This window comes from Ictidomys tridecemlineatus, chromosome 4 (genome assembly GCF_052094955.1).
Source record: "Ictidomys tridecemlineatus isolate mIctTri1 chromosome 4, mIctTri1.hap1, whole genome shotgun sequence".
Classification (NCBI taxonomy): Eukaryota; Metazoa; Chordata; class Mammalia; order Rodentia; family Sciuridae; genus Ictidomys; species Ictidomys tridecemlineatus.
The window spans coordinates 154,458,214-154,483,876 of NC_135480.1; positions in this window are offsets into that span (position 1 = coordinate 154,458,214).

Genomic DNA, 25,663 nt, shown 5'->3' on the forward strand with positions numbered 1-25,663 from the left:
TATAAATATTGATATGGCTGTGTCCCTGTAGTATGCTGTTTTTAAATCCTTTAGGTATAAACTGAGGAGTGGGATATATGGGTCAAATGGTCGCTCCATTCACAATTTTCTAAGGAATCTCCATATACTTTCCAGGACTATCAATGTATGACTGTGCCTTTTTCCCCACATCCTCCCTAACACTTAGTGTTGTTTGTATTCTTGATAGCTGCCATTCTGACTGGAGTAAGATAAAATCTTAGAGTCGTTTTGCTTTGCATTTCTCTAATTGCTACAGATGGTGAACATCTTTTCATGTTTGTTGATTGATTGTATATCCTTTTCTGAGAAGTGTCTATTCAGCTTCTTGGCCCATTTATTGATTGGATTATTTGTGGTTTTGGTCTTAAGGATTTTGAGTACTTTATATATCCTAGAGATTAGTGCTCTATCTGAAGTGCTTGTAGTAAAAATTTGCTCCCAATCTGCATGCTCTCTATTCACCTCACTGATTGTTTCTTTTGCTAAGAAGTTTTTAGTTTGAATCCTTCCCATTTATTGATTCTCGGTTTACATTCTTGCACTTCAGGAGGTTAATTAAGAGAGTTGGGGCCTAAACTGACATGGTGGAATTTTGGGCCTAATTTGTCTTCAATTAGGTGCAAGGTCTCTGGTTTAATTCCTAGGTCTTTGATCCACTTTGAGTTGAGTTTTGTGCATGGTGAAGATAGAGGTTTAATTTCATTTTGTTATATTGATATTTCCAGTTTTTCCAGCACTATTTGTTGAAGAGGCTATCTTTTCTCCAATGTATGTTTTTGGAGCCTTTATAAAATAACGGTAGTTATGTGTGTTACAGTCTGAGTCCTCTATTCTGTACCATTGGTCTACAGATCTATTTTGATGCCAATAATACCATGCTGTTTTAGTTACTATTGCTCTGTAGTATAGTTTTAGGTCTGGAATAGTAATGCCATCAGGTTCATTCTTATTGTTAAGGATTTCTTTGGCTATTCTGAATCTCTTATTTTTCCAGATGAATTTCATGATTGCTTTCTCTATTTCTATAAGGAATGCCACTGGGATTTGACTGGAATTACATTGAATCTGTATAGTGCTTTTGGTAGTATGGTCATTTTGACAACATAAATTCTGCCTATCCAATAACAAGGTAAATATTTCTATCTTCTAAGGTCTTCTTTAAGTTCTTTCTTTAGTGTGTTGTAGTTTTCATAGTGGAGGTTTTTTTTTTTTACCTCTTTCATTCAATTTATTCCCAAGTATTTTATTTTATTTTATTTTGAGGCTATGTAAATGGGTTAGCTTTCTTAGTTTCACTTTCAGCAGATTTGTCACTGATATACAGCCTTTAATTTATGGGAGTTGATTTTATATTCAGCTACTTTGTTGAATTCATTTATTGGTTCTAGGAGATTTCTAGTGGAATGTTTTGGGTCTTCTAGGTATAGAATCATATCTTCTGCAAATAGTGATAATTTCAGTTCTTCTTTTTCCTGTGCATATTCCTTTAATATCTTTTGTCTGTCAGTTAAGTCTAAGTTATTGATTGCTCTGGCTAGAGTTTCAAAAACTATGTTAAATAAAAGAGGTGACAGAGGGCATCCTGTCTTGTTCCAGTTTTTAGAGAGAATGCTTTTCATTTTTCTCAATTTAGAATGATGTTGTTCTGGGACTTAGTATAGATAGCTTTTACAATGTTGAGATATGTTCCTGTTATCCCTCGTTATTCAAGTGTTTTGAACATGAAGGGATGCTGTATTTTATCAAATGCTTTCTCAGCATCTATTGAGATGATCATATACATTTTATCTTTGAGTCTATTGATGTGATTAATTACATTTATTGATTTCTGTATGTTGAATCAACCTTGCATCCCTCAGATGAATCCCACTTGATCATGGTGCACAATCTTTTTGATATGTTTTTGTATTTGATTTTCCAGAATTTTATTGAGAATTTTTGTATCTATATTGATTAGAGATATTGGTCTGAAATTTTGTGTTTTTTTTAATGTGTCTTTGTCTGGTTTGGAAATCAGTGTGATATTGGCCTCAAAGAATGTGTTTGGAAGTGTTACCTCTTTTTCTATTTCATGAAATAGATTGAGAAGTATTGGTGTTTGTTCTTCTTTAAATGTCTTGTAGAACTCAGTTGTGCATCCTGGGCTTTTCTTGGTTGGTAGACTTCTGATGGCATGTTCTACTTCCTTGCTTGAAATTGGTCTGTTTAAATTGTATATATCATCCTGATTTAGTTTAGGCATATCATATACCTCTAGAAATTTGTTGATGTCTTTGATATTTTCTATTTTATTGGAGTACAAGTTTTCAAAATAAATTATAATTATCTCCTGTATTTCTGTAATGTTCATCATTTTTCCTTTTTCATTATGGATGTTAGTAATTTGTGTTTTCTCTCTCCTCTTTATTAGCATGGCTAATGGTTTGTCAATTTTTTTTTCAAAGAACCAACTTATCGTTTTGTCAATTTTTTTAGTTGTTTCTTTTGTTTCAATTTCATTGATTTCAGCTCTAATTTTAATTATTTCCTGCCTTCTACTGCTTTTGGGGTTGATTTGTTCTTCTCCTTTTAGGGCTTTGAGATATAATGTTAAGTCATTTATTTGTTAACTTTTTCTTCTTTGAAGTAATGAACTACATGCAATGAACATTCCTCTTAGCACTGCCTTCATAGTGTTCCAGAGATTTCAATATGTTGTATCAGTGTTCTCATTAACTTCTAAGAATTTTTTAATCATCTCTTTGATATCTTTTGCAACATATTTTTTATTTCAATAGTGTATTATTTAGCCTCCAGGAATTGGAGTATCTTTTATTTTTTATTCTATCTTTGATTCCTGATTTTATTCCATTGTGTTCTGATAGAATGCAGGATAGTAGCTACACTTTTTAAATTTATTAAATTTGATTTCTGAAATAATATATGGTCTATTTTGGAGAAGGATCCACATGCTGCTGAGAAGAAAGTGTATTCACTTGTTGATAGAGAATATGCTCTATATATGTCAGTTAAGTATAAGTTATTGATTATATCATTGAATTCTATAGTTTCTTTCTTTAGCTTTTGTTTGGAAGATCTATCCAGTGATGAAAGAGGTGTGTTAAAATTAGCCAGAATTATTGTGTTGTTTTTTATTTGACTCTTGAACTTGAGAAGAGTTTGATTGATGAATGTAGATGCTCCATTGTTTGGGGCATATATATTTACATCTGTTATGTCTTGTTGATGTATGGTTCCCTTAAGCAGTATGAAATGTCCATCTTTATCCATTTTGATTAACTTTGGCTTGAATTCTACTGTATTTGATATGAGGATAGAAACTTCTGCTTGTTTACATAGACCTTGTGAATGGTATATTTTATCCCAACCTTTTACCTTTAGTTTGTGGGTGTCTTTTCCTATGAGATAGTCTCTTGAAGGCAGCATATTGTTGGGCCTTTTTTTGATCCAATCTACTAGCCTATATCATTTGATTGGTGAGTTTAGGCTATTAACATGAGAGTTATTATTGAGACATGATTTGTATTACTAGTCATTTTTGTTTATTTTTGATATTTAGCTTGACTTGGTTTCTCCTTTGAATGGCTTTTCCTTTATTGTAGTTCTTCCATTTGCAGATTTTCATTATTGTTTTCCATTTCCTCCTCATGGAATATTTTGCCAAAAATATTCTTTAGTGCAAGCTTTCTTGCTGTAAATTCTTTTAGCTTTTGGTTATCATGGAATGTTTTTATTTCATTGTTAAATTTGAAGCTTAATTTTTATGGATATAAGATTCTTGATTGGCATCCATTATCTTTTAGAACTTGGTATATGTTGTTCCAGGATCTCCTGGTTTTGAGAGTTTGGGTTGAAAAATCTGCTGAAATACAAATTAGTCTTCCCTTATAGGTAATCTGATTTTTCTCTCTTTCGGCCTTTAAAATTCTATCCTTATTCTGTATGCTAGTCATTTTCATTATAATGTGTCTTGGTTTAGATTTGTTGTAATTTTGTACATTTGATGTCCTATACAATTCTTATATTTGATTTTCCAGTGTATTCTTCATGCTTGGGAAAATTTATGATATTATTTCATTGAAGGGATTGTGCATTCCTTTGGATTGAATCTCTGAACCTTCCTCTAACCCAATAAATCTTAAATTTGGTCTTTTGATAGTATCCGATAATTCTGGGATATTCTGTTCATGATTTCTTATAATCTTTACTGTGAGATAAACTTTATTTTCAAGATTGTATATTTTTTCTTCATTGTCTGAGGTCCTGTGTTCCAAATGATTTAGTCTGTTAATGATGGTGTCTACTGAATTTCTAAGTTAGCTTCTTGTTTCTTTCATTTCAAAGATTTATTTTATTTTATTTTATTTTATTTTATTTTATTTTATTTTATTGTTATCTCTATCTCTTTCTTGAAGTAATCTATTGCAACCTGTATTTGCTTTCTTATCTCCTTGTGGGTGCGATCTGGTGGTTGCCTGTATTTATTCTCTTATCTCTTTGTTGGAGTGGATCGATTTTTGCGTGTATCTACTCATATAGATAATTCTTCAATTTCCAAATCATTTTAATTATATATATTCTGAACTCCTCTCTGACATTTCACCTGCTGTGGATTCTATTGTTGTAGTATCTTGGTTTGTTTGGGGCACTTTCCTCCCTTGTTTTTTCATGATGTCTGTGTATCTTCCTCTCTTGCAGTATAGATCTAAGGTATTACAGCTTCTGCCCTATTTTCTTATAGTGTGCCAACAGGTTACCAATACCTCACTTTTAAGGGAGAGATCAATATTATAGCACTCAGTATACCCAGTGTGCAGCCATATATCAGTTGGCTTCTATTTGTACATTTACAATTTTGTTACTAAAAACAGAAATGATGAGTTTGGTTATCTTCAACCATATAATCACTAGTTTTGCATAATGGCTTACAGTTTCTAATGGTGAAAGGGGGGACTGGAGGGGTGGCTGAGATGTTTATGAGGTAGGATGAGAGAATATGGATGTATTAGATTATATGACTAGTGAGAGGATAATCATAGGAAGTTGGCTATTAGTAGGAGAAGTAAGAGACAAGCAACCCTATGCAAGACTCACTGATACCTCAGCAACTGGATAACCATTGGAACCTCTAGTAGAGAAAAGTCTGGTGCAGCCAGGCCACAGGGACCTTGGTGACATCTTACCAGGTCCTGATTTTTCTCTCTTAATAGAAGTTGCACTATCCCAGTTTTGTGGTGGTGACAGCCTCAAGTCATTTGGCCTGTGGAGCCACTCTTTGGTGAATAAGAAACCCCAGCACAGATTGGCTCTCTGTGCGGGTGCAGGGTAGCTCTGCCCTAGAACCCGGGGCCGAGGCTGCGTGGGGCTGGTGGGCAGGCTCTCCTCTCCACTTTCTGTTTTAGTGTCTGGCTTGAATTTGGGGAAGTTCTCATTATTCCTTTTCTGCATTTCTCCCTTCTCCTTCTGGCAAACTTTGTGGTTGTCTATAGTTCTTAAATATGCTGTTGTTTGTTTTCCTAAAGCCTTGGTCTATTTATCTTTCAGTTTTGGAGTTGTTTATTGTGATGTCTTGAAGCTCAAAGATTTTTTTTTCTTCAACCTATGTGAGCCTACTAATGAGCCCATCAAAGACATTCTTCCTTTCTGTTCCAGACTTTTTAATGCTAATATTGAAATTTTTATTTTCCTAATATTTCCATCTCTCTATTCTCCTTCTGTTCCTTATGTTTGTCTACGTCATCATATTTTTGAAATATATCTCAACATGTTTCTGATGATTATTTATAATTTTTGGTCTGATAATTCCAATGCCACTGCCATACTTGAATTTCTTTGTCCTCCATATTCAACCTCTTTAAGTTTTTTTTTTTTTGGGGGGGGGTACACAGATTTAACCCAGGGATGTTTAACTACTGATCCACATCCCCAGTCCTTGTTTTATTTTTCATTTTGAGACAGGGTCATGCTAAGGTACTCAGGGTCTCCCTAAGTTGATGAGGCTGGCTTTGAACTTGTGATCTTCCAGCCCCAGCCCCTTGAGCTGCTGGCATTATAGGCATGTACTACTGTACCAGTCTCTTCAAGTTCTATTTTTTACTTTTAGTACAACTTGTGATTTTTTTTTCTCAAATTCAGTCATGGCATCCTGGATAAAATGTACTCTGGAATTGGCTTTTAAAAAGACAGGGTAGGGAGGAAAGAGGAAAGCATCCCACATTTCTATGATTGGGTCTCACTGAGTCTTTTGTTTTTTTAAAACACTTTTTTTTAAGAGAGAGAGAGAGAAAACTTCAATATTTATTTAGTTTTTTTTTTTGTTTTCAGCGGACACAACACCCTTGTCTGTATGTGGTACTGAGGATCGAACCTGGGGCCGCACACATGCCAGGCGAGCGCGCTACCACTTGAGCCACATCCCCAGCCTCTCACTGAGTCTTTTGATGAATTGTGTATAGATTTCTCTGGAGCTTCTCAATCTTAGCCATGTTCATTAGATGGGACTGAACAGATGAGGTGGATAGGAGTTAAGTATCTCCCCTTACGGAATGCTAAAGTCAGCTGGGGTTGAGATTTTCTCTTTCCCTACATAAGGTGGGCTCTGATAAAACCCCATCAGGATAAGCTCTGGTAAAATAGTGTCTCTTCAGGAAAAGACTTGTTAAAATAACAAATCTGGTGTTTTTCATAATAGGTAATTTTCCTCACTCCCCTACTATGGAAGCACAAAGGGAATTCTCTTCAAGATTCACCTATGAGGTAATGGTGAATTTTTGGAGGTGAACCCCATAAAGGTGTGAGGAACTTTCTGTGTTAGCACTTTGTTAATGCAAAATTGTGTAGACTGAACCTCCAGTAATTTTTCAATTTTTTTACACTTTCCTGTATCTCTAGTACTGCTTTGCATCAAGGTTTCAGTTTGTGGATTTCCATTCCAATAAGTTTGTGATTCTCTGTATTCAGCTGTCTTTTCAATTTGAGTTGGGGTAGAAGTGGGTTGCCCTATGACCTTACTTCTCTGATATTTAGAATTTTTTTTTCAGTTTGTTAGGCTCTGTACTAGTTGTCTGAACAAAGTGCAACCTCTAAGCTCTTTACATGCTAGAAGAGAAAGTAAAAGTACCAAAATTCATTTTCTCATCACACAATTCTCACCACAAGTTTTGAAAACCAGAAATAATCAAACATAGACATTTGGCATATATATATGTGTGTGTGTATGTATACATATATACACACACATGTGTGCTTGCACACTCATTAACATTTATAAATTACTTTTATCAGTAGAAGTCATTCTACGTATGCAGCTGCTATACATAGTTTTCCTGTAAAAGTGAATAAAAGTTGTGTGAGGACATAGATATCATCATAAATCATAAGTCTATTGTAGCAGCAGTAGAGCATATTCTTAGGTTGGCTACTTAGAGTTTTGTTAATCATCCTTACAGATGCTGATTTTTTTTTACATATATCAAAATAGTACATCTTCCTTTTTTTTTTTTTATTTGTGACTGACAAGTCTCCTATTCTTAATTTCTTGGGGAAACACTAATTCTTGGACAAGAATAATATTTGTAAACTTATGGACAGCAAGTCTATGGAAATTTAATTGTTGAAAGCTTAGTTTGTATTAAGAAATTTATATAAAAATTTTCATCATCTTAATAATTTCTTGACAGTGAGTAGAAATAAAAACTCTTTAATGTTTACATATCATCAAAAACCATAAAGCCAGGATGTAGAGAGTAACAATACTCCTAATGAGAATTTTCAGATCTTAATGATTAAATGATTAAATGAATCAAAGAAGGGTCTAGATTAATACTCCTTAATAAATACTCCTTAAATAATAAGGAAATTAAAAAGTAAACAATTTAAGATAAAACTCTTGATTGCATTTGATCTAAAATTCTCTTAGTTGATAAATTTAGAAAATATGTATTTATAGTGTTTCTATTCAGATGCTTCTTGTGATATTGTACAATTCTGACATAGTAAATAGTATATTGCATTTTTGATATTAGAAGAAAATAGAAAACAATGAGAAGATGATTATCATATCTTTCCTTTTTATCAAGAATTAATTAACATAATTGCCACTAAAAATCCAAAAACATTTCATGTATTCAGAATTTTCATAAATGCCAAAATATTTGTATCAGGAAATTGTGCATAAAATAAACTGGCTTCTATTTTAAATGATAAATTCATATCCCACATGAGTTTTTACAATGCTTAAAATACCCAACATTATTTTGTAATGTACCCAATATTTTTTTTTGCTACCATTTATGGTTACATAATCTTTCCAAATATTTGAGCACTGTTAGCTGTCACTTGACTAAAGCCTTTTGCACAACTACAATATGGTAACAACTAAATATACTGAACATAAATGATTTTCTGTATCATGGGCATTGTGCTTGTTTGCACATTGTTAATAGTTATGTGTTGCTTACAAAGGAAGTTATACAGGATCTAAATATAGATTTTTGTTTAAAATATATGGATAAAAGCCATATAACTCAAAGGAAAAGCAATCTAGACATTACTGAGTTTGAAACTGCTTTACAAACAAAATTTTAGAGAACATAGGAGTATAATATAAATCAGAAGATTTTATTTGCTACTATTAAAATGCTATTATGTAACTGAATAAACTGTTGTGCTAAGTTTTAACTCTTGCATATTTGCTCTCTTTAAAAACATGATGCTGTAAAACTGAGTCAATTTTCCTACTTAATCATGCACAGGACTAAATGTTTTATTACTGTTGGGCTGAGTTTAAAAGTATATCTAAAAATAGCATGAAATTCCACTGTTTGAATGATATTCTAGTATCAGTGTTACTAACTTCATTTGAAGATGATGTATTATTTACTAAAGCATAATATTATTAATTATTTTTATGTATGCTTATTATCTTTTATAGTTGCTGTTTATCTAGTTAGTTCTAAGCTGCTCAGAAAAAAGCACCAATTAACATAAATTAATGTGGTTAACTATTTCAATACTGGTGATTTATATTAGCATGTTTTTTCTTGACAGATAAATGTTTCAGTGAATAGGACCTATGAATGCATTTTATTTCTGTGAGACTTGCACAAACATTTAATACTCATAGCTATATTTTGCCTCTTCACTATATTGTGTGTATATGGTACTAAGGATGGACCCCAGAACTTCACTCATGATAGGCAAGTTGGCACACACTCTACCAGTAAGCTCCAACATTATTAGCCCTCTCTTTTTGACTATTAATTACACCAGTTCATTTTCTTTTACCATTTGTGCCCTTTGTGGTGAGGAACAGGACACTGAATCTCAAAGCAGCTTAATAAAAATGGTTTAAGTTCATGAAGACCTTATATAAAAATGTATTTCTCAGAAGAAGCCAAGAAGGAGGAAAACAGACTGAGTTCCTAGGTTCCTTGATGGCTAGGAACATATCTTACAGTTTCAAGCATTATATGTGGCAGAAAGTCAATGTTTAATAAATATTTTTATTATTGGATATTTAAGTGCTCAGGAAATTATTTAATGGAATTGTAAGGTGAACTTCTACTGATACTATAATCTGACCTGGATATTGTATTATAACTTTAATGATCATAAATCCACAATCTCAATAGAATATTTTCTGCCTAACTCAAATATTCTTTATTGCTGTGTCTGATATAGCCAGTAGCAGCAGCAATGAAATGTCTTTTGTGGTTGATGAAGCTGCCTAAGACATAAACTTGAATGGTTTCCTCATCCTTTTACTTGCACTTTGAAGAATACAAAGTCTTTCTGAAAAACAAAGAGATCATACAGCTTTTCCCCCTGCTCCAAAGTAAAATATTTAGTCTCTCAAATTTTAAATTGATGATAACAAAGAAAATAATACATTTCTTATTACAAACATATTCTGTAGAGGTAGAAAAAAATATTTAGGTCTATAAGAAACAGAAAGAATGAAGAATCTCATGTAAATGTTAATGTGAGTAAACTGAATTAAAATTGATAGTTTCTTTTTCCTCCCCCCCGTGAAGCATTTGACAGTTTAATAATAATATGGTTATATAGGGGTAAGATAAGGAAAGCAACATTGGTTCAAAGAAGAGAAAGTAAGTCCATATTTAAGTATTTACAGTTATGAACCCAATACTGTGCTAGCTGTTCTGAGATATATTAGCTCATCACCACTGCTAATAACACTGTCAAAACAGTATTAATATCTCAGTCTAGATTGAAAAATGATATTTGAGAACATTGCTTGTGGAGGGTCATATGGCTAGTAAGTAGTAGAACCATGAATTTAATTCAGGAACTTCCCTTGAATTTCAAATCACACTCCTTCACCATGAATGTAAACATCAAAAAAACTTCATCTTAGGGAAAATTCATCATAGGTGAAATATCTGTAGTGTAAATGTGACTATACCTCTAGAATATAACCTGCATGACTTACACACGGTCCACATTTCTTGCGCCCCTTATTCCTTGGGTGGATCTAGATTTCCATCTGGTTTCACAGTCCCCATATCTGAAGAAACTCTGTTAACATTTCCTGTACAAAAGTTTGCTGGTAATATGTTATTTCAGCTTTTTTATGACTGAAGCCTCTTTATTTCACTTTCCTTTCTGTTGTGGTGGTTTATGCTCTTTATTTTGATTTAATTCATATGTGTAAGGAATAATAATAAAGAAATACACAGACAGGGTGCAGAGGCAGGGAAGGTGGCAGAGTGGTTCTTTATCCAAGTGGCCACATTTATTTATACTAATAGGTTACATTAGGTCATTAGTACTATAACCACATTATTGTTTAAAGTATCAGTAAGGTTGCTTATTCTGCAGCTACATTTCACAGTTTATGTTAGGAGCTTTGTACGGTTCTTAAAAATGTCAATTGTCTGAAGTTACTGTTAGGCTGGCATCTCCAGGAACACAGGAGCTTGGTGAAACATTGTAGTTATTTAGCAAACAAGTTCTTCCATTTCCAGGAGCTATGTGTCTGCAATCAAGGTCAAGTCTTGATGAGGCTCTAACACAGAGGCATCTCAGGGTATTGCCATACCAGCTAGACATTGCATATATAATAACTATATTAGGAGATCCTAAGAGAGATTAGAGGGCATTCTAAGGGTGGGAAACAGGGTGCCCACCTATCGCCCAGTTAGTTTTCTCACCAGAGGAACACTTCCCTGGACATTTCCATGGTCAGAATCCTTACACATATGCAGCTATAAGAAATGATAAATAGAAAGCACATTTACCCTTTATCCACATTTCTCCAAAGAGAAAATCTTTCAAAAATATAAAACAATATCATAAATAGGAAATTGAAATTGATAGGATATACCGATAATGATCTTATTCGAATTTTGCCAGTTTTATGTACCTCTGTGCAGACATGTGTGTGCAGGCATGTGTGTGCACACTTGTGTGCATGCACATGTATCTTTGATCTCTCTGCAATTGTATTCATGTTTAGGTCTGTGTTTCCATTTCCACAGACAAGATATGGAAAGATAGTTCCATCACTGGAAGTTCTCCCCCATCAGTTTTTTATAATCACCTTCATACTCTCCCACCCTGACCTTCAATAAACCCTAACAACCATTATTTTGTTTTCCATTTCTGTAATTTTTTAATCTTAAAAATGTTCTATAAATATATCATATAGTATGTAATATTTCTTAGAAGTCCTTTGAGATTTATCCAAGTCAGTACATCCATAGCTTATTCCTCTCTATTACTAAGTAGTATAGATGTATTAATGTTTGCTTAACCATACCCTCATTGTCAATATATGGGTCATTTGCAGCTTGCTACTATTATGAATAAAGGTCTATGAACATTTGTGTATAGATTTTTGTGTAAACGTAGGTTTTAATTTCTCTGGGATATATATCCAAGTGTACAGTTTCTGATATATTTGTTGTGAGCTGTTTTATAAGAAACTGCTAAACATTTTTTCAGAATAATCTTTTAATTTCTCAACAGCAATGTATGAGTGATTCAGTTCTGTACATACTTGCCAGTATGGGTTGTGTTACTCTTTCTTATTTTGGCCATGGTGATAGGGTTATTTTGATTTCTCATTGTGCTTTTATTTTTTGGTTTGCCATTTCCTAATGGCCAATGATGAAACCAGAGATGATACCATTGTTGAGAATCTGATTATGGTCCCTGTTTCCCTGGTGTTGAGTATTCAATGCCTGAGAAATGTCAAGGCAAATGCACAAAATTTTATTTAAAGCAAAAACAGATTGGGGGTAGAGTGTGTGGGGAGGAGACTCCTCTCAGTCTAAAGCTCATTCCCAAGAAAGTGGGGGTGTCCTGCCCCTTTATAGATTTTAGATTTTCTTTGTTTTTATGCCCTCTCCTCTCATCCACCTACATGACCCAAAAGGTGGAGTAATCCAAGGGCAGGAATGAAACCAGGAATAAAGGCAGGAAGGGAGCTACCCAGAAGCTACTCATTAAAAACTCCTTGCCAGGAGGAACAATACCCAGAAGTCAGGTAACCATGGCAGGTTGGAGGAGGGGGAAGTGCTGTGGAGGTATTAGCATTTTATTTCCTTTGAATCGCCCCCCATCTTCCTGACCCAATCATTCAATTCCCACACTGACTGTTCATTTATCCCCTAGCCTCAAGGATCATGTGCTTATTTGCCATCTGTGTGTACTAAGGGTGAAATATTGGTTAATGTCTTTTTTTTTTGTTTTCTCCATTGTTTTGTTATTATTTTTTTCTATGCATTTTCTGTGTTTTTTTTCCTGTTTTATTTTTCTTTCTTTCTTTTTTTTTCTTGGTATGGGGGTTAAATTCAGAGCTGGCTTAACCACTGAGTCATATCCTCAGCCCTCTTTATTTATTCATTTATTTATTTATTTATTATTTTGAGACAGTGTCTTCCTAAGTAACTTGGGACCTCTTTGCACTGTTGATGCTGGTTTTAAACATGGTATCTTCCTGCATCAGCCCCCCTGGTTGTTGGGATTATAGGAGTTGCCACTGGCCATTTCCTATGTTTCTTATTCTCTGTTTCTTTTCTTACTTTGTTGTGAATTATATGAACATTATTTTAAGATTCTATGCTTAATGATTTTGCAGTATTTTTGATTATATCAATTTGCATAGATTTACTAGTATGTGTTATAAAGATTATAATCTTTACATGTGATTTACTGCAGTCTCCTGCTAACATTTTACTGCTTCCATTAAAGTCTGAAAACTTCCATTTTGGTGGCTTTATTTTTGCCGCTTCAAAGATCATTGTTTTAAGCATCAATTGTTATACTGTATTTCTTTTGTCTCCTGTTATATATTCAGCACCCTTGTATCTATTATATTTATTTTTTATCTGAAAGTCCAATTCAGGAAAACATATTCTATTTTCTTATTATATTCTTTCAATTTTTCTGTCTTCCTTTTTGATGTTGCAATGTTTTACCTTTTTTTTCTGTTTGAAGAATGTCTTTTAGCCATTCTTTAGCAGTAAGTATGATAAAGACAAAATATTGCAGATTGCCTTCATTTGATAATATCTCAGGTTCTCCTTTGAGAAACTAAATATCTGAATAGACAATAGAATTCTAACCAACAATTTTCAATGATCAGACTAAAAAGCCAATATACAATCTGCAGCAACCAGTGCAAGAAGCCAAACCACAACCTAGTTGGTATTCAATACCAAATAATCAGGACTTGATCAATAACTGATAGATTTTCTAATTTTTGCAGCCCAACACTTCCAAAGTCAAAACAACTGGAGATATCCAAATATGCACTAACTAATATAATAGTTTGCCCTGTCACTAGGAAGCCCACTTCCATCTTCCCCATTCCAACAGCCTCCAACCAAGGCTTACCATAAGCCATTTCTTTTTCTTTATTTACTTACTCCCGAGCTTGACTGGCTTTGATTTTCAGTGACATGCAAGTGATATGTCTGACTCCCCAGTCAGAGAAAGATCTGAAAACAACAGTCTTTCTTTGTTTCATTTTGGTGGTCTTCATTTACTTAAAATCTACTCCTAAAAGATAGCTTTGACATCTATAGAATTATGAGTTGACAGTTGTTTTTTTTTCCCAGCACTTAAAAAACACTGTGTCACTTCATGTTCACAAAAGCAAATTCATGATCATGTGAATTAGGGTTCATAAGGTCTTTTCTTAGCATCTGGATGGAAATCTTAAGTGACATCTGACATTTTAAGGAAAATGTTTAACTTTCCTATCCAAGGGCCTTTCTGAGAAAGGGTCACCACTCCCCCATACCAACCCAACCCTTAACTGTCTGCATTGGGACCCACCCAGCTCTGATTCTGAGCCTCCCCCATAAAAGTCCCAGAACCCAAGCCTGTTTTGCTTCTCTCTCCTATATAGAGATGGCCTTTATTTGTCAGCTCCAACTAATAAACTCTTGTATATGTCTCTGCCTGGTCTCTGTCTTTAACTTCTCACTTACCTATTTCATTCCTCGCTTTCCCTTCAGGTAATACAGGTAATGTTCTATTCCCTGTAGTTAATGTTCTAGTTCAATCTGGTTGCTATCAAGACTTTTTACTTTTCTTTAGTTTCTCTAAGTTTAATTTCAATGTATCCTAGTGGAGTCATATCTGGATTTATCCTGTTTGTAGTTTCCTTGCCTTCTTGAATCTGTAGGTTATGTGTTTCATCAAGTTCAGGAAGTCTTAAGACCTTATTTCAGCCACCTATTTTCTTTTCTTCAGGACTTTGATATTATTACTTGCCTTCTCCTAGCCCTCCACTCATAACAGTGGTCCACTTTACGCTGCTCTGCCACTGCAACTTAATTTTTAAATGGACATGTTTCTTTCTCTTCCTCTCTCCCTGCTGCTCCCTAGTCTTCTTCCCAGTTTTATGCAGATTTATCTATCATTGAGTACACAACTATCATAGGAACTAAGTAATCCAGACCTTGGGGATGTAGCCAGAAGATCTTAGAAATGACTATCCCCCAAATTAACAAGTGAATTATAACTCCAACAGAGAACATGTGGAATGTAGCCTTTGAGTCACCTCTTTAAAAGCCCCCTGTTCCTACTGATGGGCAGAAACACAGCCTCTGGGACAGGAGTCTCCTGTGTTTCTTCTTTGCTGGAAAAACAATAAAACTTTCCCCCCTTTTTCTCAAAACCATGTCCTTATTGAATTGGTATCAGGGACAAGGACCAAACTTTTGGCAACACACTTGCCCCTCTCCCTCCCATTGCTCACTCTTTTCCTCCTCCCCACTCCCCTTGTCCTCCTCTTCCAAGTTCCTTAATGGTACTTTCTGGGGGCTGGAGATGTGGCTCAAGCGGTAGCGCGCTCGCCTGGTATGCGTGCGGCCCGGGTTCGATCCTCAGCACCACATACCAACAAAGATGTTGTGTCCGCCGAGAACTGAAAAATAAATATTAAAAAAATTCTCTCTCTCTCTCTCTCTCTCTCTCCTCTCTCACTCTCTCTTAAAAAAAAAATGGTACTTTCTGAGGATATTGAGGGTTTTCCCAAGCTAGGTCTCCTGATACCATAGATAGAAGAAGGTAGTCTCTGGCTGACAAAGTTAAAATTTATTTCCTATACTGGGCAGTTGAGGCAGTTTCCTTCTTGCCACAGCTAATTGGCTGCTTGGAATCTCTTTAGTAGGAGGAGGACCCATAGGAATGAAGAGTACATCTCAGGTCAGGATGTATGTTGTGGTGAGATACCTCTTATTGGCATACCTAGCCACCTGATATATTTAGGTGATGAATGCATCTTTTATCTGAACCATGGAAATAAAGAGATTTCCTTAGCTAGACCCTTGTTCTTCTGTGATTCTCCTTAGCAACCTATTCCCAAGTAGAAAAGTGGATCCTTAGGCCCAGGTAGATATGAAGTTCCCTTCTTTATCTATGATTAATAGTGGAACTCCCAATCAACCACCCTAATCAATGTGGCTGGAATCATTTGATGGTGCTGCTAGCACTCTTTTTCTAACCTGGAGGAGTATATCTGTCTGGCCCCTTCCTGTTGTTCACTTGGATGTCAGGAACTTCATTGCCTATAGAAATTTACCTGGCCTATTTGCTTATAAACCTCCTTGCTAACATATACTTTCTCTAGTCATGTGCTCCATAACCTATCATGTGACCCACTCTTCTCTGTCCACATTTCATGACCTTTTTGATTGCCTTTCCATATTTTTCAAGGCTTAGAGTTGTATTTAGCAGAAAGAAGAAAGAAGAAAGGAGTCTGGGCCCTTTTGTCCATCACCTTCTTTCTTATATTTTCACTATTTTTATTTTTTCTTTGAAATTTTAGAAAATATTGCTCCACTGTGTTTTTTGACTTTGTTTCAGATGATAAATCTGCAATTTACTTTTAGACTCTTTTCCTTTTTCATAATGCATCCCTTTTATCTTGCTGCTTTCACTGTTTTATTTTATTACTTAAGCAAGTTATTTTTATTGTATAATTTTGAAGCAGTTTATATATATATATATATATATATATATATATTTCTTTGTTCAAAGTTTTTTGATATTGTTGGGCTTATGGTTTAAGAATTTTTTCATCATTTGGAAAATTTTTATTCATTGTGTCTTCAAACATTTTTTTTCTAATTGCTCATTTTCAGATATTGCATTTATATTTATATTAGGCCGCTTGTAGTTGTCTTATAGCTAATTAAGTCTGTTCATTTTTTTATTCTCTTTCCACCCTATGTTGAATTTTGGAGAGTGTTATTTTCTGTGTCTTTGAGTTCACGAATTTTTTCTTCTGAACTATTAAATCTACTATAATATTATCTCATGGGATTTTCATCTTAGATATTTTAGGATGGGGGGTTGTTTGTTTTTTGTTTGTTTTTTTCTCTGAGCCAGGTTTCTTCACCTCTGTGCTCCCATTTTCTAAGATGTAATAATCAAATACATCTATAAACATGCTACATACCAATAGAAAGATGAGAATCCTGCTCCAGACATGAGAGCGGAGCCCTTTTACATCTTCCATGTTTCCGCTTCATATGCTAATCTTTTCTGTGCCCTGGCTTAGTTGTGCTCTGGCTTGGTCAGAGCTTCCTTCTCTCTGTGTTGTTGTACGCCTAATGAACCTTCATCTGTTTTCTCACCATGACTGTTCTGTTGGAGTAGTACCCCATTAATACACAATTTACAAATCAGCCAAATGCCTGTGGGGAAATCAAATCTTGGAAATTCAACCATTTTTAGCAGCAACCTTGAACTCCAATCCCACTCTTTAGGTCCAGTGGGTCTACCATTCTATACATAAGATCCAATTGACCATGCTATAATTAACAAATGATCTCCAGTCATGAAATGTAGGTTTACCTCAGGTATTTTTATTTTCCTAAAGGATTACAGCTCTTTGTTTTCTTTGTCTAATATCTGAAATGAGTTTCCTTATATATTTTCCCAGTTTTATAGTTTGCATCACAATGTGATAGGTGTTATATGAGACAGGAAGTAGGAATCAGTTTAGTAGCACATATTTATGTATATATGCAAACAAATGAGCTTAACTATATCAAAATGTTATTCCAAAAAAATTAATTTAAAAAATTGGGGACTGGAGTTGTAGCTAAGTGGTACAGCACTTGCCTAGCATGTGTGAGGCAATGCATTTGATCCTCAGAACCACATAAAAATAAATTAAAAAATAAATAAAGGCATTGTATTCATCTACAATTAAAAATTCTCTAAAATACTATGAGAAGAAAATTAGGCTTCAAAATATTTAAATTTTTAAATATTTACAATTGTTGACATTAGCTATAATTTGAAAACAGTTTTTAAAATTTTGTATAAAACTAAAAGTACAATTTTGGAAATTGGTATTGGAAATCTCTAAATTTACTATATTCTTTAAATTTCTTCCCTTTTACTACTCATCTAGAGACATTTTCCCTTCAAGTTTGGCCAACTATGATGGATTGTTCATTTTCTCCTGAACCAATGTAAAACATTGTAAAAAAGTACCCCCAATCCAATCACACATAAATTATTGACTTGTGTGCATGTGTGAGACATTCAATGTAGTGATTATGATTATAAATATGCTGAAGTATGACTACATATCAATTCAAATTACCTTTAATTTGAGAAGGCAACAGAGATTGAATGAATGAAATATTGGTTATGAAATTAATATTAAGCAAAACAGATTATGAAAGAATAATGAAATTATATAAATATTTAAAAAATAATACAAATTAAATGCAGTGAGAAATGTTTTTGTAATTACAAAATTAATGTCATGATGTTGGGTCTCATAAACAATTTTTGGCAGGGAATACATCAATGTGAATAATATTCAGGAAGAGAATATACCAATGTAAACAATATTTAGCCTTAAAATAAGTTTTCTGTGATTTTTTTCTTTAAAAACTATATGTTTTCTTTGGTATGGAGTTTTGTTGAAGAAAAAGATAATTTTAAGAGGTAAGGTTATGTTGATAATACTTTTCAGGTCTACATAAAGACAGACCAGACAGTGATCATAAGTGAAAACCACACATGTTTGGGAGTTTAATATCTGGAAATGCTTATCTAAGGATACTATGAATGATACATGCCTGTCATTTATTTATTGATTAGTTCCCATTATATGTCCATAAGGGCATTAATAAAGACTTGGTACTGAGCAACAATCTGTATCCTCTTAAAGCATAATAATGAGTAGCTAGAAAAAGCACTCAAAAAAGATATAATGCAGTGTGAAAACCTAACTTTTAGTTAGAGGATTTCATTAGATTGTGACATCAGCATAACAGAAGATGTTTCCTTTGTAGTATTTTCTATGTAGCTAGTGAAAAAGAGAAAATTTCAGCCAGAAGGTGTGGGAGTATTTTAAGCCACTGAGGAAAGGGAAGGGTGGTGAGTTTGAAGACAGAAAGAAGCACATTGTTGTAGAAGTAGGATGTGGGAATGTACATGTCACATGAGGAAAGAGACCAGGGGCCACAGGTCTAAACTGTTAAGCAAAAGACACAGGGAGAAGTTATTTCCTCCATCACATTTGAAGGGTCATTTATTCAAATGACAGACACAAAACTTGGGAAAATCTGAAGAAACATTTTATAATGAGAAGTCAAAAGGAAGCTTGAGGGGGCTGGGGATGTGGCTCAAGTGATAGCACCTGGCATGCATGTGGCCCGGGTTCAATCCTCAGCACCACATACAAAACAAAGATGTTGTGTCCTCCAATAACTATAAAATAAATATTAGAATTCTCTCTCTCTCTCCCTCTCTCACTCTTTCTTTAAAAAAAAAGGAAGTTTGAGTTGCACTAGATGAACACTAACTATATATTTCCTGTTTAATTTTATATATGTTCTACATAATAAATAATAGATATTAAAATTATAATTTTAATTCATGATTATCACCAAACAAAGATGGTTTAGTATAATACATGTTGTTCCGTCAATGAAGCTCACGTGGATTATATTTACAGAAAGACAGGTGGTTATTATTAAGAGGTTTTATAAAAAATTTCAAGAAAGAAAAAAGTTTTCATAAAATTAAATTATGTTTAAACCTCTCATCATAACCACAATTCTGCAATGAGAAATTTTGATCTAAGACATATAATTCTGAGAAAAGTTGTTTATAAAATGTTACTGTGTATATATTTTGAACTCATTTCTATGGAATTTTTCTAGAAAACAACACCTTTGGTAGATCTAAACCATAGGTTTGTTGGTTCTGGAAACCATAAACAAATCACCTGTAAATTATAGTTTATTTTATATTAAATAGGAGACAGTTGTAAATAAATTCCTGTTTTAAATGACCAAGGTTATAATACTGCACAATCTGGCTCTATATTTCAAATGATTTCTTAGGTTCTCAGCATCTTTTGCTTTTCTGCCACTCTCTCTCCCTCTCCTCCACCTTCCTTTGTCTTTCCCTCCCAGTCCTAGTATAGAATGTAATTATAAATACTCTCACATACCAACTTACTGTAGCTAACTCAGTTCACCTGAGAACCTTAGATACTGGTAACTAAGACGTCAAAGGTATATAGTACTTATTCCCACCTGCCTGGGCCACATATTTGACTCATTGGAGTAATATAGTAATCTCAAATCACATTCTTACATATGCTGCCAAATCCAATTCTATCTTGAACATATTATATTCAGTACTGAAAATTCCTAGCAAAATTTAGCAACCAGTTAAAAAAAACCTCTAAAAATTAACATAAATACACAGTAAAAATTATACCAGGAAATTACATTAATGGACAAGAAAACACCATTCTGGGAAGCTAATTTGGGAGCTTGCTGCCTGTGCCTTTGCTTTCTAATGGAATAGCCCCCATTTAAATAGTGTGAGTTCACATATTCATCTTTAAATGATACATTCTTATTGAGAGCTTTCAGTAGCTCATGTTTGGGCTGTTGTCACACTCCATTTAAATTTATGCTCAAAGTAGGATTAGGAAAGCACCCTTTCCCCACAATCTAATTGATAAGATTTTCTGAGAATATATTTATGCATTAAACTGTGGGAGTTACATAGTTTAAATGTGCCATTAAAAAATATGTCCTTAATAATAGCCATGGTGATCAGTAAGAAAGAAAAATTTGAAACTATGATAAGAGTATTCAGAGGTTCAGTTGCTTCTTTATGTCCTATTATATTTTTAGTGACAATATTATTAGGATGTGGAATTATCCTGACATTTAGTTGTTTGGAGAAAAAGGATGGAGGAAGAAGTAAAAGAAACATTTTCCAAGGACAGATGAAATGACAAAAAATAATAATAGACACATAAAACATATCTCAAGAGTGGTTCTGCCTGTCAAGTTTATGTCCAGGTATTATATTTTTGAATATAGTTCTCTTTAATGAAAAAGGTAAGCTTAAATTCTATTAAATTTTGGAGCATTTGGAGGAATTTCAGAAGACATATCATTTGGAAATTTGGGAATTATTTAAAATAGTTCTTTATGGTCCATCTGCAACAAAACTATCATTATAACATGATGGGATAAAATACAAGAAATGAAAAGTTTTCCATTTTTAATGCCAAATACTATAGAATAAATTGTTGGCATCTAAAAATATACTATTTCTTAAGTAAATGTCCCCCTCAGAACATAACCTTACTTGGAGTTAATCTTCCTCCTACAATCTAAAGCTAAGGTTTTTAATTGTGTCAGGAACATGTAGCTTGTATTCTACTCCATTTAAATATTTATTTTGCTTATACCATGAACTTTTTTACAAAATAAAAATAGCAGTGCTAATTTCTCAAAGGTGACCATTCTTGAATTAAAAAGTTAGAACATTGGCATATAAAATGAATTCAAAAACATCTTTCTGGTCTCAAAATACTACAAAAATTATTCATTTTCTTTTGAATTCACTTAATACTCCAGCTTAACCTCGTGATTTACAAACGCTCTGGAGATGTCATAAGTTTTCCTGTTACTTTTTATAATACTCTAAAATTTGAAAAACTATGAAAAAAATTTAAAAACAGAAAAGCAAAATAATGTTAATGTAGTATTGTAAAGCTGTTTTCTACTTGTGTTCATATCTGAAACTATATTTTAAAACTTATTTGGATGCCTGTGAAAAAATATGTATTTATTATGTATTTTCCCTCAAAAATGATCTCACCATGTTTTAATGGACTAAAAAAAGTATTATTTCCCTGTGACTTTTTTTTTTCTTTAGCCAGGGGTTGAACCCAGGGTTTCTTAAAGACTCACATCATCAGCTCTTTTTTTACTTTTTATTTTGAGGCAGAATATCACTAAGTTGCTTAGGGCCTTGCTAAGTTGTTGCAGGCAGCTTTGAACTTGGGATCCTCTGCTTCAGACTCTTGAGCTTCCGGGATTACAGATGTGTGCCAACACATTTAGCTCCCCTATGAGTTTTATTGCTGCAGGTTTTTCTGGAATCCTCTCTCACTCCATAAAAGGCATTGCCACACATTTTAATCTTGAAAAAAAACATTATATATATATATATATATATATATATATATATATATATATATATGGATATATATGGTAAAAATAAAAAACCAAAATGATAAATTGATAAATGATAAATTTCTTTGATTCCCCTTGTTTTCCATAGCAAAATGAAAGAATTTCCTTGAGATTTCAAGAACTTTAGAATCCTCAATTTTATTAAATATATTAGTATGTTTTAAATGATTATTTGTTTTTTTTTTGATTTTGTTGTTTTTACTGATTAACTTACATTCTGGAGAGTAAAAGGAATGAAATAATATAATCACTGAAATAATTAATAACTAAACAATAAAGTTTGCTTTGACATGTAAGCACTTGAATTCATTTACAACAGACTATATTTTTCATTTAAAAAATCATTGTTTTCTAGCTCTATGTATTGTAATTGTATGTCACTTTTAATAAAGAGAGCCAGAACAGAGCTAATGCCCAACCATTTTTATATTATATTAAAAAATACATTTTTTAATATTTTTCTGATTTGGACCTTAAAAAAATCTCAATTTATACAACTGCGAACAAAATAGAAAAAACATTTTCAAGTGATTTTTTTATTTTTATACTGATTATATTAATAAGATAATCAAAAAGTAAAAAAGTAAACATTTATTTTGTTTATAATTAATATTTATTTATGTAAGGATTGGTTAATGATTGGTATTTGTAAGGGTATTAGAACAAGCCTTGATTAACATATATCCTCTTTCACATTTTCAAATCTAAATTTAACTTGTTCCAATTACTAATTTATATTTGGAGGCATATCTCTTTAAAAACCTCCATAACTCTTTGGGTGTGGTTGCACATGCCTGTAATCCGAGCTGCTCAGGAAGCTAGACATGAGTATTACAAGTTAAGGCAAGTCTCAGCAACTTAGCAAGACCCTGTCCCAAAATGAAAAGTTAATAATAATGAGGAACTGAGGATGTGGCTCAGTGCTAAAGCATCCCTGGGTTCAACCCCTCACACCTCAATAAAAGAAATTTAAAAATTTAGAAAGAAGTAATATATATACACATCAAAATTTGGAAAATTTATTGAATTTTTTAAACAAATATTTTTTATCATTCACTAATACAACTGTTTTATATTATGCTTATGATTATTGACAATTTATCATGAAATCTTTGAAAAAAATGTACATTTCTATAAAATTATTCTCATGGCTCTCATCATTTCCTACTTATATTTTATTACAGAAAATAATTTATACTCAATAAATATCAATTTGATTACTGAATATTATACCAAATAGTTGAATGTGCACTATTTTTTTAAATCCACATTTGGGGACTCCTTCTCTTTCCTAGCCACATATCTAAGTACACTGTTATAATTTCAGATATCTCTTTATAACCACTGAAGAAAGTTTTATGAGAATACTTAACAGTTATAATCAGGGCCAAATCTGCCATGTAGGACTACAGTAAATATTCACACAAAGATGGATATAATTCATAATGTCATCAAAAAGTCATTTAACATGATACATAAAAAATAAAAAGAATGAGAAGAGAAATCTAAGATGGGCCAGAGGGAGACAGCATTCTGTGTTGCTCTGTGACCTGGTTTTCAACTAGTGGGAGTTCTGCTTCTCTGAGAGTAATAGAGGACCCCTTTACAGCTGCTCTCACAGTTTGAGCAGGACTCCTGACTCGCAACACCCAACTCCCCAGGTTCTAGCCCATTCAGGGCTCAAGAGGCCCTTAGCTGGATCACCTATCAGCACTGCCACAGAACTCCCAGATGCTACTCAGCTCCCATGCAGGGCATTTAGCTGCTACCTACCCACAGGAACTCTAGCCACCATTCCCCTGTGGACCCCCATATCTACTAGTGAGGGAGTCCCCTGGTTGCCTCCATCTTGTGACTCAACTCCACAGCTACTTCCATAGTCCTCTTTGGGGAAATCTGCATGCACCTGGGGGCAACTCACAGGTTCTGAAGACCACCAAAGGCGCAGTACTGAATGTTACAGAGCTCATCTCTGAACACACAGCACAATGCCATTGCCTGACTCCCCCCACTCAAACTGACAACCCATGGCTAGAAACAGACCACCCCCATCTTGGCTCACCTTTGTCACCATATTTAGTGGGGGCAGCTCACAGATTAGAACTCCAGCTGGCCAGGCACCCAGTTTCTAACTCCCTCATCTCCCAAGCAGCGGTAACCCAGAACAGTAACTGCCCAACGGGAGCCCTGATGAGAGAGGTCCTTCAATTTGGAACTGCTAAGGGAGAGGGAGATGGTGCAAAAATATAGAGCATAACACAGAGACCAGGAACTGGGAAATCTTCAGGCAAGATAGGGCGATAGGACATGGCATTCAAGTCATATGAGTGGACCCCAAAAGAAACCTTTGAGATTCAGTCTCCCTGAAGGGATTGGTGGGTGTCACACCTCATTTCCAGGTGCCCTGCACCTCGACTAGCCTTCCCATCCTGGTTACCTTCACCATCTAGAGAGCAGAGATGTCAGCTAACAACAGACAATCCCACCTGTTGGAAGAGAAAGGAAGCAAGAAAGATACTGACCTTTAAAACTATCAATAATCCTGGTGTCTTCCTTTGAGACTTTTTTTTTCTTCATTTTTTCTTTTTCTTCTCCCCCTATATCCTCTCATGCTCATATTCCCAACATGTGTGAAACCAAGTACTTTGCATGAATTAGGATTTTGAGGACTGGGACATTTGAATAATGCTCTATAGGTGTGTTGTATATGCCTTTTTGTTTTCTTTTTTTTCTTCTTTCTTTTCCCCTCCAGTTCTTACTATTTTAACCTTTTTTTATTTTTAGAAATACATGTGTTTTTGTTTTATGTGCTTTACTATCTTCCCACATACTTGTCTACCCAAAATTACCTCCTAACTATTCTCTTGCTACTGTCTTCATTAGATTTCTCTTACACACTTCCTAAGATATATTAACTCTATATCCTCACACCCTACCTCCTCAGCATATCATCTGTTAACATTGCCCTTTCTCATAAGGAAGAGGTATTGGAACACTAAAGGAGCACAAGTCTATAGGTAAAAACAAGAATACCCCAGACACACAGAGCTAGAAGGGAAGACACACAAGCAACATGTAGACAAGCAACAGAGCAGACCACCCAGAAGATAGGACATCAGACAATGAAGATAAAATATATAACCTTGAAAAAATGTAGACCACACAGTGAAAATGCTGAGAAACCATGAGCAAAATATTCAAGAAATATGCAATAGTATAAAAAGACCAAAAATTTAAAAGTTATTGGGATAGAGGATGCCACAGAGTTCCAAACCAAAGGATTAGCAATCAATTCAATGAAATAATTTCAGGAAAATTTTCAAACATGATGAATGAATTGGAAAAACAGATTTAAGAAGCCTATACGATGCCAAATGTGCAAAATCACAACAGATCCACACCAAGGCATATTGCAATGAAAATGCCCAACATACAGAATAAGGAGAGAATATTAAAAGCCATGAGAAAAAATAATTAGATTACATATAGGGAATATTAGAATATTCAATTAGAATAACAATTAGAGTAACAGCAGATTCTTCAACACAGACCCTGAAAGCTAGAAGATCCTGGAACAACACATATCAAGCTCTGAGAGAAAACGGATGCCAACTAAGAATATTGTA